Source organism: Aotus nancymaae, unplaced genomic scaffold, assembly GCF_030222135.1.
Source record: "Aotus nancymaae isolate 86718 unplaced genomic scaffold, 86718_ANA_hifiasm-v0.15.2.pri h1tg000059l, whole genome shotgun sequence".
Classification (NCBI taxonomy): Eukaryota; Metazoa; Chordata; class Mammalia; order Primates; family Aotidae; genus Aotus; species Aotus nancymaae.
In genome coordinates this window covers 21,981,127-21,996,257 of record NW_026988473.1, presented here as the reverse complement: position 1 = coordinate 21,996,257, position 15,131 = coordinate 21,981,127, and positions in this window count along the sequence as shown.

Here is a 15,131-nt window from a genome sequence, read left to right as displayed (position 1 = left end):
ATTATCATCATTAACTTGATAGCAACAACATTATATTTGATTTTTTTTTTTTTTGAGATGGAGTCTCACTCTGTGGCCTAGGCTGCAGTGGTGCAATCTTGGCTCACTGTAACCTCTGCCTCCTGAGTTCAATTGATTCTCCTGTCTCAGCCTCCCAAGTAGCTGGGATTGCAGGTATGTGCCAGCATGCCAAGCTAATTTTTGTACTTTTAGTAGAGGAAGGGTTTCACCATGTTGTCCAGGCTGGTCTTGAACTCTTGACCTCAGGTTATCTACCTACCTTGGTGTCCCAAAGTGCTGGGATTACAGCTGTGGCCACCGTACCCGGCCTATATTTGAAAATTCTTAATAGTAGCTACCATTTTACATTTAGGAACGTTATATTTAGAATCAAGATTGCAAATGTCTAAGTAATTTTGTGTAAAGATAGACTTAGCTACTTAATTGCCAGACTATATGCTATGGTTATTATTTTAAATTTCTAAAATAATATGCCATCTATCATGGGATTCAGATGTTTTGTTAATGTGCACTTATTGATAAAATATGTTGCGCATAGCTGAATGCCTAGGGGAACATTACATTTCATTGATTGACTCGATTATAATGATGCAGAAAATAAATCTTTCACAATAAGGAATATGTATTGTTTCATCTACAGACAGCAAAACCAAAGGATTAACAGCATTAGAATCACATTCACGACCATTGTAAAAAAAAAGGGTAATACATTACTCAGATCCTAAAAATTAGTTCCCTGAACTTCATTTCAATCTTTACTTACTATATTCTATTTGATAAAACATTATATACTAATATGAGGCCAATATATATCCAATTAATTAGAATGTTACCCAGATCCATTGAATAGATGAGGCATATTTTATCAAATAATTTTAAAATTCATAATTCACTTTGTCAAAACACATGGATCCTCATTAACTGGGTAATAAACTTCTTAACTAAAGTGTGCAGATAGATAATATACAGTAATACAAATAATTTCCTACTACTTATATTTTCCCTCTTAGCAGAATTGCACGACTCAAATGTACCCAATAAAGATTAAGGAAATTATAAAATAAAATTTGTTCTTACTCTATTTAGAAACAGAGTGTAGTTATACAAGGATTGCTGTAAACATTTCTAGCATGGTCATTCATAAAGTCATGATGATATATACATAGATTAATGAGGAAAAGAAATAATGATGAAAAGGATGTAAAGGTGCTTTGATACTCCCAACTAGAAAACACATCAAAAGACAAGAATAACAAACCTGAAGAAAAGAAAATAATAGAATAGAGGTATAGAAGGTGGCAGAAAGGAAAGAACTTGAGAAGATAGGTAAAAAGGAATAAAAGAGGGAAACAGAAAGGAACTTCCCCTGCTTATAATGACAACGGCAGATACACCATGAAAGTCATAGCATGCATGAAAATGATACTGTATCTAATTCTACAATAAAACTAGAGCACCCAGCCATGTTTAAGTTCAATAAAATATGTCCTGAGAATGCAAATACCATGCTCATTGAATTCTTTATTCTATAACAAGCTCAGAAGTTGAAATGTACATAGGCTCATCAAAATATCAGCAAAGCTCAGATTAAAACTATTCAATGCATTATGGAAAATGAACAGATTTTAGATACATTCCAAGCTGTGATGTCATTAGGAATATATTTTTTCACTTATCACCTATCGTGTCCTTCAGGAAAAGAATAGAGAGGTCAAGATAATTTTGTGAAAGACCCAGAACCCAGAATGCTCTCACAGAAGTAAACTATTCACATGTTTTTATTTGATTTCTCATTTGACCAATAATGCATGAAAATAGTGCCTGGCTATGAACATATTGTACATTATGTAAATAAGAATGAGAATTTTTGTGTAAATTTAACTACTACTTCATCAAAATTGGCAAGCAAATAAGGTTTTATAAAATCTTGATGGAAAAGCCTGACCCAAGTACATCCAAAATGGGTATGTGTGTAAGAGTGAACACGAGAGAAGGGGAGAGAGAATAAGGAATATGCACTATAGAGAGTTACACCTTACTTTTGAAATTTTTTATGCATTTCAGGATTTTATGTGGCAACAATAAACTTGTATTAGTAAGGGTTAGATCAAGGAAAGAAAACTATCATTATCATGGAATGGGGCATTTATTATAGAAGTAAGAGATTACACAATTATTTAAGAAGCTGCAGAAAGAAGGGTCATAAAAAGGAAGTTGGAGCATCCGAGAAAAGTCATTAAATAACCTCCCTAAACACTATCAAAAGTGGTCAGTTAATCCCCAGATGCCATTGTGGATCTCAATGGATAGCTGATAAACATGCTCATGGACAGTCATGACCTCTCTACCTGGAGTTATCCAAACATTTTCATCTAGAAAAGGAGAGTTGAAGAAATTTATTTCTGGCTTAGCCAACTTGACACTATAATGAACCACTATACCAAACAAGATAGCACATTATAATTTGTTTCCGAATTCTTCACTTGCTCCCAGTATTCTTCCTTTTTTTCTTTATATTAAAAAAGTTTATTAATCATTTTCTAAATATCAGTCACTATATTGGATGCTATGGCACAATGATAAGCCATAGATAGATAGATAGATGGATAGATAGATCCTGACATCAGATAGCTTTGAATGGAGGTTCACACTTAAGTATTTGAGCTGAGTCTCCAGATTGAGTTGCATTGCATGGGACATGTCAGCCAAGATCCTAGAGACAAGAATCACAAGCTCAAATACAGTCAGGGCCTAAACATGTAACTGAAATATGGCAAAAATCTAGCTATAACACAATAGAAAGTATCGGGGCAGAACTGAGGGTATAGAAACTCAAGAGTTTCTAGTGTAAAAGACTTCCCTAAGACTTCCAAGTATAAAACACAGTTTCTAAAATCTACAGCAGTACAGGACAGAATGTTTTGTCTCCTATATGCTAAAGAAAAAGATTGCAGCAAAAAATCATCAAATCAATATGATTTCTTTGAATAGCATGATTAAAATTATCCATGGCAGGAGTTAAAAGTTTTGCAAAGTATAAGTTGTGGCACTAGATCCATGACTGTTACAAGTCGATCATAAGAGTATTTCTACAAACCTGTGACAAAAATAGGATGGGAAGCCTTCCTCGTGTCCTTAAAAATATATATTTGATCACAAGTAGAATCAGTTTAGCAAATTAAAGGTGAGAAGGAACAACATACTTACTTTTATTAACCTTATTTGACTTAAGAAAGCCTTAACTGTCTCCATTACCAAAAATAGTGTTTTCTTTGCCATGTGGTGAAGCATGAAATTGGGATGCAAATCTCTTTGCTTTCACTTTTACATTTACTTTTCCTGCTGCCTAGTGATCAGATCTTTCCAAGTTGTACCTTTTAAACCCATAGGCCAGCTGATGGAAAGAAAAATAAGTTCAAAAATTTGGTTCATGGATTTGTACTTTGCTATTAAATCTCTGACAGTTATCCAGGGCCCTTAGAATAATAACCAAAGGGAAAGAAAAAAAAAGTCCTGGCTTTTTGTTTACTGTGAGAGGTAACTGAGGTGGAAAAAGCTATTAGGATCCAAACAGGGAGGTCTGATGCCTCTTACTTATTCTGAGGCCTTGACTAGATCTGATTCATATTCTAGTGGATTGGCCTTTTGTGGCCTGCTGAAAAGCCATGAAAGCTCTGACAGCAAGAATGACTGCATCACAAATGAGCCTTTCTCTCATTTCCAACTCCGCTGTCCCCTGAGACTGACTTTATTATAAGAACATCAAATGCACTAGCATCAGGTTTTCAAGTCTTCTTCATTTCATGGTGCATGCCTTGACTACTCCCTTCCTTCTACTTGGAGTTTCGAAGGCATTATCTGAGTATCTGTCTTTGGTCATCACTCCTTGTTCCTTTTCTCACACTTATAGCGTGAGAAATACACAGGCTTTATTCAGTGTTTGGGAAGGAAACCTAGATACTGATGTAATTTGTTCATCAGAATGCTAAACAATTTTCCAGCAATTTAAACGTGCCTGTGGGCATGCGTGCACACACACACACACACACACGCGCGCGCGCGCGAGTTGAGGGTTCCCTGAAGAGCAGAGTTAAATTTACAGTTACAAATTAAATGAAGCTTAGGCTCTACTACCTTGCTGTCTCTATTTTTGAGACAGCATTTTTTAAATCAGTTTGGTTTGAGCTAAATATTTTTCTTATAATTTTTAGGAAGTTATGAATTTTGTTATGATTTAGAAATGATATTAATATATATATTTTAATTAGTTTATGCATGCAAACACACACACAAAAAAACATTTATAAAATCCCACTTATAATAAATGACATTTAGTGAACAATATTCCAGCCACCTCTCTATGCCTATATACACATATACAGAAAAGGTAGCAGGAGAGATATATTTTTTTATATAACACTTTGCTTTTAGTTTTACTTAAATTTAACCAAACAAGGAGGAACCAGAGTGAAACAGAAGGAACAGGAATTACTGAACTCCAGAAAAGTAATTCTTCACAAGAAAGCATATTATTTTTTAGGAAACTCCTCCAAAGATAAGAAAAACTACCTTGAAATATTTGAGAGATTAGATGACATCCCTATTTTTCTACTAATCTATATTTGTATTCTATTATTTTTGCATCCACTAAATAATTTTTATATTTTATTGTGCAAACATTGTTTGGAAATTTGTTTAATTTTGAATTTAAATTACTTCAGTGTTTTTCTCTGGCTCTTCACCAGTTTCCCCTTTATAATCGCTTTAGTTTGAATGCATTTTCTTCATCATTGGCCACATTTTCTTATCAATTAGTTTTCTGACGATGAACACATAGGTGCTATAATCCTTGACGCTTCACACACTTGACAATATTTTTTTTCTATTTGGTAGTGGCATGAGGCCTGAGGCAGAAAGAGGCAGGTCCCTGGTGAAACCCAACCTTCAAACCAAAGACAGTTAGTTTAAAGCCTAAGAACCAAGTTACAAGTCTCAGATAAAATCATAAACTGGATTGAAAACCACTCTTCCAGTTTGGTGCATGTTCCTCTGATTGATCCCCGCCCTTCACCTATTTTACATATATCTACCTTTCCTAATTGTTTTTTTGCAATGTTGTGCCCATCTTTGAATGCACCCTTTTTTTTAGCCTTTAGTGCATACTCACTGACCAATCAGCCAGCACTCCCCCCATCAGCATACACTCCCCCATTCTGAGCCCATAAAAGCCCCAGAATCAGCCACAGTTGAGAGAGACTCCCCACCTTTGCGCTGGAAGGAAGACTACCTGACTTTGGCTGCCCAACTTGGGTCCCTCTGTCCACTGAGAGCTGTTTTGTCACTCAATAAAACTCTTCGCCTCGCTCACCCGCCCCGTGTCAGCCTAGCCCCATTCTTCTTGGATGTGGGACAAGAACTTGGGACCCACTGAATAGCAAGTGCAAACAGAGGTGTAACTCTGTAGCACTAGCCTCCCACTCGCCAAGCAACAGGAGAGGGAGCCACTGTTTGTCTGGCTGTGGACACCGGGACTAAAAGATCTGTTAACACACCCTAGTTCACTTGGTGTCTCTGAGTTTTCAGTCGCCACCACATCCCTCTCATCTGGACACTATAGTCCACCACAGGAGACACTTGGAACACACCTGGCCTAGCCACAAGCCCTGCATGGAGCCAATGACTGCCCTAGCAATTGGAGCAGCCAGCTAGACCCCGTGCTTGATTGCTCACTCCCTCTTGCTGCAGGCTGGTCTCGGGATGCAAGCAGGAATGTAAGCCAAATGCAGCCCGCCAGGCTGAGTGGCTGGGGTACCTCCTGCAGCAAGTCTTGGGCCGAGTGAGGCTTGGGCAGGGGCATCATTGGCTACTGAGGACTCTGGCTAGCAAAGTGATACCAAAAAAAAAAAAAAAAAATCCTGTGTCATATTGCTCTTAGAGGGTAGGGCCAGTTTGGCAGTCCATAAAATTCTTTGTGTGATGGTTAATATTATGTGACAAGTTGAGTGAACTAATTGATGCCCAGAGAGCTGGCAAAACATTGTGTCTGGGTGTGTCTGTGGAGGTGTTTCTGGAAGAGATTAGCATCTGATTCAGTAAACTGAGTAAAGAAGATAATCCTCACCAATAGGGGTAGACATTATCCAATCTATTCAGAACCTGAATAAACAAAAAGATGGAAGAAGAATAAATTTGGCCTTTGCTTGAGGTGGAAGATCCATCTTCTCCTGCCACTGAACATTGGTGCTCCCAGTTCTCAAGCCTTTGGACTTGGACTTGATCTTACACCATTGCTTCTCCTCATTCTCAGGCTTTTGTGTTTGAATTAAAAACCACTGATTTCCTTGGGCCTCAAGCTTGTAGAGATGGAAGATCATGGGACTTCTTAGCCTTCTTAATTACCTTAGCCAATTTCTCAAAATAAATGTCTTCCTATATACATCCTATTGGTTCTGTTTCTCTGGAGGATGCTGATTCATGCATTTGGACACTCTCTTTCTCTCAAATTGTATCCATTCTTTTACCTTCTGCATTCTAGAGAAGAATAACAACCACATGAATCTATGCTGTTCCAAAAAAATTTACAATTTTTTTCTCTTGTATATTCTTATGTTACTTTTTCTTCAATTTTATTAATTTTACTGAGATACGTCTTTTTTTTTTTTGATGGAGTCTTACTCTGTCACTCAGGCTGGAGTGCAATGACACAATCTTGGCTCACTGCAACCTCCACCTCCCAGGTTCAAGCAATTCTCTTGCCTCAGCTTCCTGATTAGCTGGGATTACAGGCACCTGCCACCACACCCAGCTAATTTTTGTACTTTCAGTAGAGATAGGTTTTCACCGTGTTAGGATGGTCTCTGTCTCCTGACCTGTGGTCCCTCTGACTTGGCCTCCCAAAGTGCTGGGATTACAGGCATGAACCACCTGCACCTGGCCAGAGATATATCTTATGTGATTGTTTCTATCTATTTCTCCCAGAATACAATGATTATTTTCAAATTAAGATGTAGGTCTTTGTGTTAGCAAAGCTTTATTTTATGCTAGCTTTTTCTTCAATGCTATTTATTCTTTTCCCTCTTTGTCAGGAACAATGTTTATGTGGATGTATAGTCTCTTTTATGACCAGATAGCATTCTTATCTGGCGTATATCAGTGTTCCTTTCAAGTTCAGGTACATGTTGTCTTTTGGCTACATGTCTATATATACACACACATAACACATAACTTTGTTATTTCTTTTCATTTTTCTTTTACTATGGCTTTCATTCTTGTAGATGTTTTGTATATCATTCTATTGTTCTCTGAGTTTTGATACCACACTTTTTATCTTTTCTCTTTCATTCTCTCCTTTAATGTTGATAATGGTTTAGCTATTTTTAAAGATAGCTCATGTTGTCTGCAATTTTTGAGACTATGGATAATACTGTGATTGTGCCTTTCACTTGTGTTTTGCTTACGCTCCTTTTCACATTGAAAAATATTTACATTTTTGCAGATTTTATTCATGGGACTCATGAGTTCCTTAGTATTTGTTAATATTCATAAAAGGGACCAGCTGCTTGCTGAGGAATAATACAGGGAGTGAAAATACTGCATCAGAAAACTTTACCTGGATTTGTTGTCTCAAACACCCTCTCATACAATATGTTAGTTTCTTCACTCCAAAGAAAAGAGCATGTTTCTCTTTGGTCTTTCTTTTTAAAAGGTCAGTGTCATGGCAAAACCCTCCATGTTTCAGAAGGTATAGATTTCAATGTAGTTCTCACAGACTCTTCTTTTTTTTTTTTTCCCCACTCTAACTCCTATAGTAAACTTCAGCTAGGATGCTCGGTTTTATAGACAATAGAATTGTCTTGTTGGAACATTTTCACTGTCATCTCACCTCTCACCTGACATTCTGTGGTATTGAACTTTGTACCTACGGGGACATTTCCCACCTTCCTAGTGGCTTCTTCACAGCCTTAGATTGCCTGCTTTAAATCAAAGCATCGTTGAATATGCCTTTCAGGACAGTGACACTTACTTTGCAGGAAATCTGTATGCTGCCGGCCATGCAAGACACCATGTGTAAGCTCTCAGCATGCTCCCCTGTCACAGACATTACAGTATTTGGCAGAGGTACGTCAAGGTTACTGGCTTAGAGCTATGGGAGTTCTGTTGCTTTGTAAAGTCCTCTGTAGCTCTCAAAGTTTCACTTATTTGTTTTTCATTGAGGCATTCAAAAGAAACAATGGAGTAAAAAAGACCTCACTTGATTATTAATGAGAAATTATTCTAAATATTTTCAGATGGAATAATACAACTCAAATATGTATAAAACTCTGAAAGAAAGACCTCTCATTTGTAAATTTAAGTCCCTCAAATGACTAATGGACTCCCACCCCAACCAAGGGCATTCAAAGTAAACCTGAAATTCTAGTTCAGGCCATGATGGGAAAGGGAGGATTAGACACGCCTCATTATACTCTCTTCCCTTTAGAATTCAGGCATAACATTCCAGCATTAACATTAAAACAGATCTTAAGACTGACAAAAAACAGTTTTTATAGCAATAATACATCAAATTCCAGCCTGACTTTAGTATAGCATCACACAACAGATAGCAAGCCCTGGGAGAAACTGAAGAATTTTACCCTAAAATATATTTATTTGACATATTTTGAAATGACCCTGCAAAACTGTCTCTTCCTGAGAAAATCCACATTCTGTAGGGAATCTCCTTCCCTTTCCAGGTCTTATCCCCGGTCCAGGAGAGAATTAACTAAGAGCCTGGCATCTTTTTAAATTCAACAGGAAACATTTATAATCTATTCTCTCTGAAGCCTGCTACCTGAAGGCTTCATCTCCATAATAAGAACCTTATTCTCCAAATCCCTTATCTTAACCCTGACATTCCCTTCTATTGATTCCAGGTCTTTAGATAATAACTCTTTCAACCAATTGCCAATCAGAAAAATCTTTGAATCCACCTATGACCTCAAAGACCCCCCACAGCCTTGCTTCAAGTTGTCCCTCCTTTCTGAACCAAACCAATGTACATCTTACAAGTATTGATTGATGTCTTATGTCTCCCTAAAATGTATAAAACCAAGCTGTAGCCTGGCCACCTGGGGCACATGTTCTCAGGACCCCTGCTGGTGTGGTACAGGTCATTGTTCCTCCTATTTGACTCTGAATAAATCTCTTCAAATATTTTACAGAGTTTGACTCTTTTGTTGACAATTTCAATACACATTTACTGGAGACCTACTGTGTTTTAGCCACTGGAGAGACAAAAATATATTAAGAAATGAAATAAAAGGAGAGGAAAAATTTGCAAAAGGCCAAGAAGGTCAGTTGTCAAGGACAGTTGCTCTGAAAAAGGCAGACAAGTCGTAGAAAAGAGATGAATACAACGGTACCTACTGATAAACTTAGTAATGTCTCTATTTCTTCCTATATTAAAGCCTATATTACTAGATATGTCTCCAGTGGAACTTTGCTTGATAGGGCCCACCTAACATATGGTTTAAAGGTCCTGAAGTCAGGAGACAACAGCCTGGGCAATGTGAGAAGAGATAATGGTCTTTCATCTGAGGGTGTTCTAAAGAAAAATTACTAGCTTTTTCCAAACCTTAGCACAAACATGAGTCCAGGGTAACCATCGAGGCCAATTATGAGTAATTATTGCTTTGATTTTTATATATGATAAGAGAATATAGAGTGATTGCAAGAAATAATTTTAGGCCAGGTATGGTGGCTCACATCTGTAATCCCAGCATTTTGGGAGGCCAAGGCGGGTGGATCACGAGGTCAGGAGATCGAGACCATCCTGGCCAACATGGTGAAACCCTATTTCTATTAAAATACAAAAAATTAGCCAGACATGGTGGTGAGCATGTGTATTCTCAGCTACTCAGGAAGCTGAAGCAGGGCAATTGCTTGAGCCTGGGAGGTAGAGATTGTAGTGAGCCGAGATTGTGCCATCACACTCCAGTCTGGTGACAGAGTGAGACTCTGCCCCAAATAGTAATAATAATTATAATTTTTTAAATTGGCACTTACCAAGTACTTGTACTATGTATAGCCTTGTCCTAAGCCCCTTACTCATGTCATATTCACATCAGTCTTGCGGGGTCAACACTCTATGGCCACTGTTTTACAAATGAGGAAACTGAGAAGAGAGCTTAATTAACTGTAATAATGGTACAGAATGAAAAACTGGCAGAACTGAGACTTAATTTCCATTCTAAATAATTCCACTGCCTTCCCATTTTAATCACCATGCTCAGCAGTCTCATGAAAGTCACTCATGGTTTAGAGTAATCATTGTTTAAGTCCACCCAGTTCCCTTTGCTGTGGGTACATGCATCTCAGAGGAAATGTAAAGTGCCATGTAAGTAACTCATTCTCAACCCCAACTAAAACATAGCCAGAAAGGAAACAGCTGCAGCATTTATACTGGGGAACTTTGTGGTTTGTTGACTACTCCCACATTCTGTTCTCATTCCTCTGCTTTATACTGTGTCATACACTACTTGTGCATAGTCACTTCTGTCATATCTCTTGATTCACCTTGTCTCTAGGACTCAGCTCCCTGACATAAAGCCTTTCTTCAGTTCTCTTTCCAATAGCAGCAGCAAGCTGGGTTATACAAAGGTATTACCCTCAAGTAAGCTTTTCTTCACAGTCCTCCAAGTACCTTGTGTCAACATTAATATTTTTACACTATTTTCTCTGGAATTGTATCATAAACCACACTCTTCTCAGCTAGGAAAATGTGGTGATTTCAGTCATTAAATCTTTTACTCAAAAGTAATCGTGCACACAGTCAAAATGTGTGCATTTTGAAAATTGCTTTTTTGAAAATTGGGGTGGGGGTGAAAGGAAATGTTGGTGAGCTACAAATATAAGCAAATTATAGCAGTGTGCAAAAGGTGGGAGTTATATTCATGAGAGAGAAAAATGACCCCAAAATTCTCTTGTTTAGAAGAAAAATATTTTGCCAGAACAGATTAGGAGGTAGAACTTTGTCTTTCACTGTAATAGGGAAGACCTCATCTTTTGAGTAATGAAAGAATATTTGTTAAAGAGTTAGTGGATAGATTGATAATTAAAAATAACAGTTCATCTTTAAAGAGAGGAGTACAGACTGCACATAAGATATATAAACACATAAACAGGCACACACAGGTTCATTATTCCCTACAACAGTCCATGATAGAGAGTGTTTCTTTTTTCATTTATAAATCTTTCATTATTTTTATATCCACTAATATAAAATCAGGAAATAAAAGTGTAAAAGTTTTATGTAATTTGCTGACAATCTTATACCTATCTGTAGTGCAAGAAATCAAACCCAAGCAGCATCAGCATCATTTCAGAGTTCAGGTATTGAAATATGATTATGGGACTTCTTTGTTTCTTTTCTTCAGAGACAGGGTCTCACTCTGTCACTAGAGTGGGGCAGTCATACAATCATAGCTCACTGGAGCCTCAAACTCCTGTGCACAAGTGGTCCTTTTGCCTCAGCTTCCCAAGTAGCTGAGACTACTTGGGAAATTAATTGGGCCACCCTGCCCAATTAATTTTTGTTTTAAATTTTTTGTACAGGTGGGGGTCTCACTATCTTGCCGAGGCTGCTCTTAAACTCCTGGGCTCAAGTAATCCTCCTGCCTTAACTTCCTAAAATACTGGGATTACAGGCATGAGCCACTGTACCCAGTCAGTGACGTATAATACTTCAATATATACAGGTTCATCATTGTAGTAGCACTATCCAAAATGATTTTCAATCCCAACTCCTATCCAGGCTATCGGGCCTTCATCTTCTGACTGAGAATAATACCATTGGCTTCCTGGGTCTGAAATTTTCTGGATTGAACTGAGTCATGCTATGAACTTTCCTAGCTCTTTATCTTGCAACTAGCTTATAGGGGATGTTTCAGCCTCCATAATTGCATGAGCTAATTCCCTAATGAATTCCTTCTTATCTATCTATCTATCTATCTATCTATCTACCTATCTATCATCTATCTATCTACCTACCTACCTACCTATCTTTATTTCTATCTATCCACGTATCTATCATATATCTCCTATTGGTTTTGTCTTCCTGGAGAACCCTAACTAATACAACAATACATTACAGTAGCACTGAAGGTATATCACTTCCTAGGTAGATAAAATCACAGAAATATTTCAGTTTCTGCCTTGGTCTCTTGGATTAACAGCTATGAGAGAGGCCAGTTGACATGTTCTGAGGATACTCAATTAACACTGAGGGGAGTGTCACATGAAGAGGAAATAACTTTTAATACCAACTTGACAATTTTTGTTTTGTTTTTTTTTTGAGATGAAGTCTTGCTCTGTCACCCAGGCCAGAGTGCAGTGGCATGATCTCGGCTCACTGCAACCTCTGCCTCCCAGGTTCAAGAGATTCTCCTGCCTCAGACTCCTGAGTAGCTGGGACTACAGGTGCCTGCCACCACGCCCGGCTAATTTTTGTATTTTTAGTAGAGATGGGGTTTCACCATATTGGCCAGGCTGGTCTCAAACTCCTGACCTTCTGATCTGCCTGTCTTGGCCTCCCGAACTGCTGGGATTACAGGTGTGAGCCACTGCACTTGTCCGACAGTCTTGTGTGTGAGCTACCTTGGAGATGGATTCTCCAACTACAAACAATCAGATGCCTGCAGCTCCAGCTGACATCTGACTCCAACCTCATGAAAATTCTAGAATCAGAATGGTCAAACCAAACTGCTCCTGAATTTCTGAAACTGTAAAAGATAATAAGAGAAGCTGTGATTATTACTTTAAGCCACATGTTTTGAAATGACATGTTAACTTGAAGTAGATAATTAATACATTCATGTTTATTATGTATGCATTCAAAATGATTTTGCTGACAACAAATGTATATTAAAATTTCCTTCAATTATTTTACATTTTCCCCACTGCCTGTTATTTCAGATTTTGAAACAATTAGAACATGCTTATAAAAGAAAATAAAACATAATAAAGGTTCCATCATGAAGAGTATACTTTAAATTTTTTTTAATCTCAAGATTACTAAAATTTTAATGTCAAGAGTTTTGTTTGTTTGTTTAAGCTCACTTTATGAAGAGCAAATGAGCAGTCAGTCAGCATTACCATGTGTCAACCAAACTAGTGAGGATGGTACTGTTTGATTTTTCTTTGTGTTACAGAAATATAAAATAAAAATAACAGCAGGAGTGACCTCTGTACTCTAAATTGAAAAAGTTCACATTTCCATTCCCTGCTGTGTTTCCTTTGTGTGTCACCCTTGGATAGAACTTTAAGCACACTATTGCTAGTGTTTTCTTATAACAGCTCCTAAGCTTGGCAACTGTATCATTTTCTCCTAGAAATATAGTAGAAACTTAACTGAAATTCAGTAGAAAATCAATAAATATTATTGAAACAATGAGTAAATAAATGAATAAACAAAACAGATTCTTCTTTGTAAAAATATTAAAAATAAAATTAAGCTTCTATGGCAGATTGCATTTTCCAATAAAATGGCTACGATAATATTGCATATCTTGTTTGCTCTTCCATCTTTGTGCCCTGCCTCTCACAAGAGACGGAGTCTGAGTACCTTCCCCTGGGACCAGGGCAGGTCTTTGTGACTGCCTGGTCTAACAGATTATGGTGAATGTTATGTGAGCTCTGAAGTTGTATCATAAAAAGAAGTTATGGCATTTTTCTCTTACTTTTGAAAAATTCATCCTTGGTACCCAGCCACCATATTATGAGAAAGCTAAGTCCACATAGAAAGATCATATATAAATGTTCAGGCCAATAGCACCACTAAGGTTTCAGAGAACAACCAGCATTAACTGCCAGATATTGGAATGAGAAAGCTTTGAAATGACACCAATCCCAGCTGTTTCATGACTGCAACTGCATGAGAAATCCTGAGAAGAAACCATTTAATTGAGCCCAGTTAACCTCCCAAAATTACAATAATATGAGAAAGGCTAAAATAATCTCACTCTCTGATATGTTTTTTGTATATAAAACTTTCCTCTCCAATAACACTTTGAATAATTTTTGCTGTTATTTTGTTATATAAGCATCTAAATTGTGTCTTAGTCTTCTATGGGGTTAACATGGCATCTGGATTATAATAAAAATTTAGTAACTAATTAATAGTTAAATAAGAAATGACTATATGAATTAATAAAAATTAATGTTTCTTTTTATAAACATCTAAACAAAAAAAAAAGCTTTTTGGTAGGTTATATTTTCCAAAATCTTGCTCTAATAAGTTTGAGATAATTTGTTTTGCAGAAATAAATAATTGGAATGCCCTTCTTTTAGTCCCAATGTACAGTCAGTCCTTCTCTTTTTAATATTCGTATTGCTATTACTATGAGATCATTCAAGAAAAAGAGAGCAAAAATCAATCCCAGAATATTGCAGTTTACTTCCTGACATTGTCACTGTTTTGTTATGAAAATTTGGACTTTATTTAACCTCTTAAAGTCATTATGTCATGATTTTAAAAACCTAAAAAATATATTAATTAAACTACTATTTACTCCAAAATATTCTGTGTACTTCAAGACAAGGTTTAGTTGGTAGATGATAGATAGATAGATAGATATAGATTATTTGCCAACATTTAAACTCAAGATATTTCAGGTAAATATCTAAGTTTCTGGCTTCTTTTACATGAAAGTGAATAGAATATTTTCTTCAGTTTGGTACAGCCTTGCTACTTAAGGTCTCAAAATTCATGGCATACCTTCCTGTGTAGGTGATTGAGTTTATAGCCAATGTTCCAAATTGTTAAAGACATATTAGACCTAATTTTCATTCCAATGGGTACATTTTCTTAAACAGTTGTTGACACAAGAACTGTTCAACGATTTTTATTTTAGTTTTTTTTCAGATTTGGTATAAATGATCCAATTTAGCTTTAACATTAAACTCATTCATTCATTGATTTAGTCATTCATTCACGAAATATTTTTAGAGATTTTTATATGTGTTAAATATTTGCTAGGTAGTCTTCTGTTACAACATCACTTTGTAAATATTAGTTTGCTCCCCAAACCCAAAGCCATATAATTAGGAGTTCATAGATAGAACAGAATCCTCAG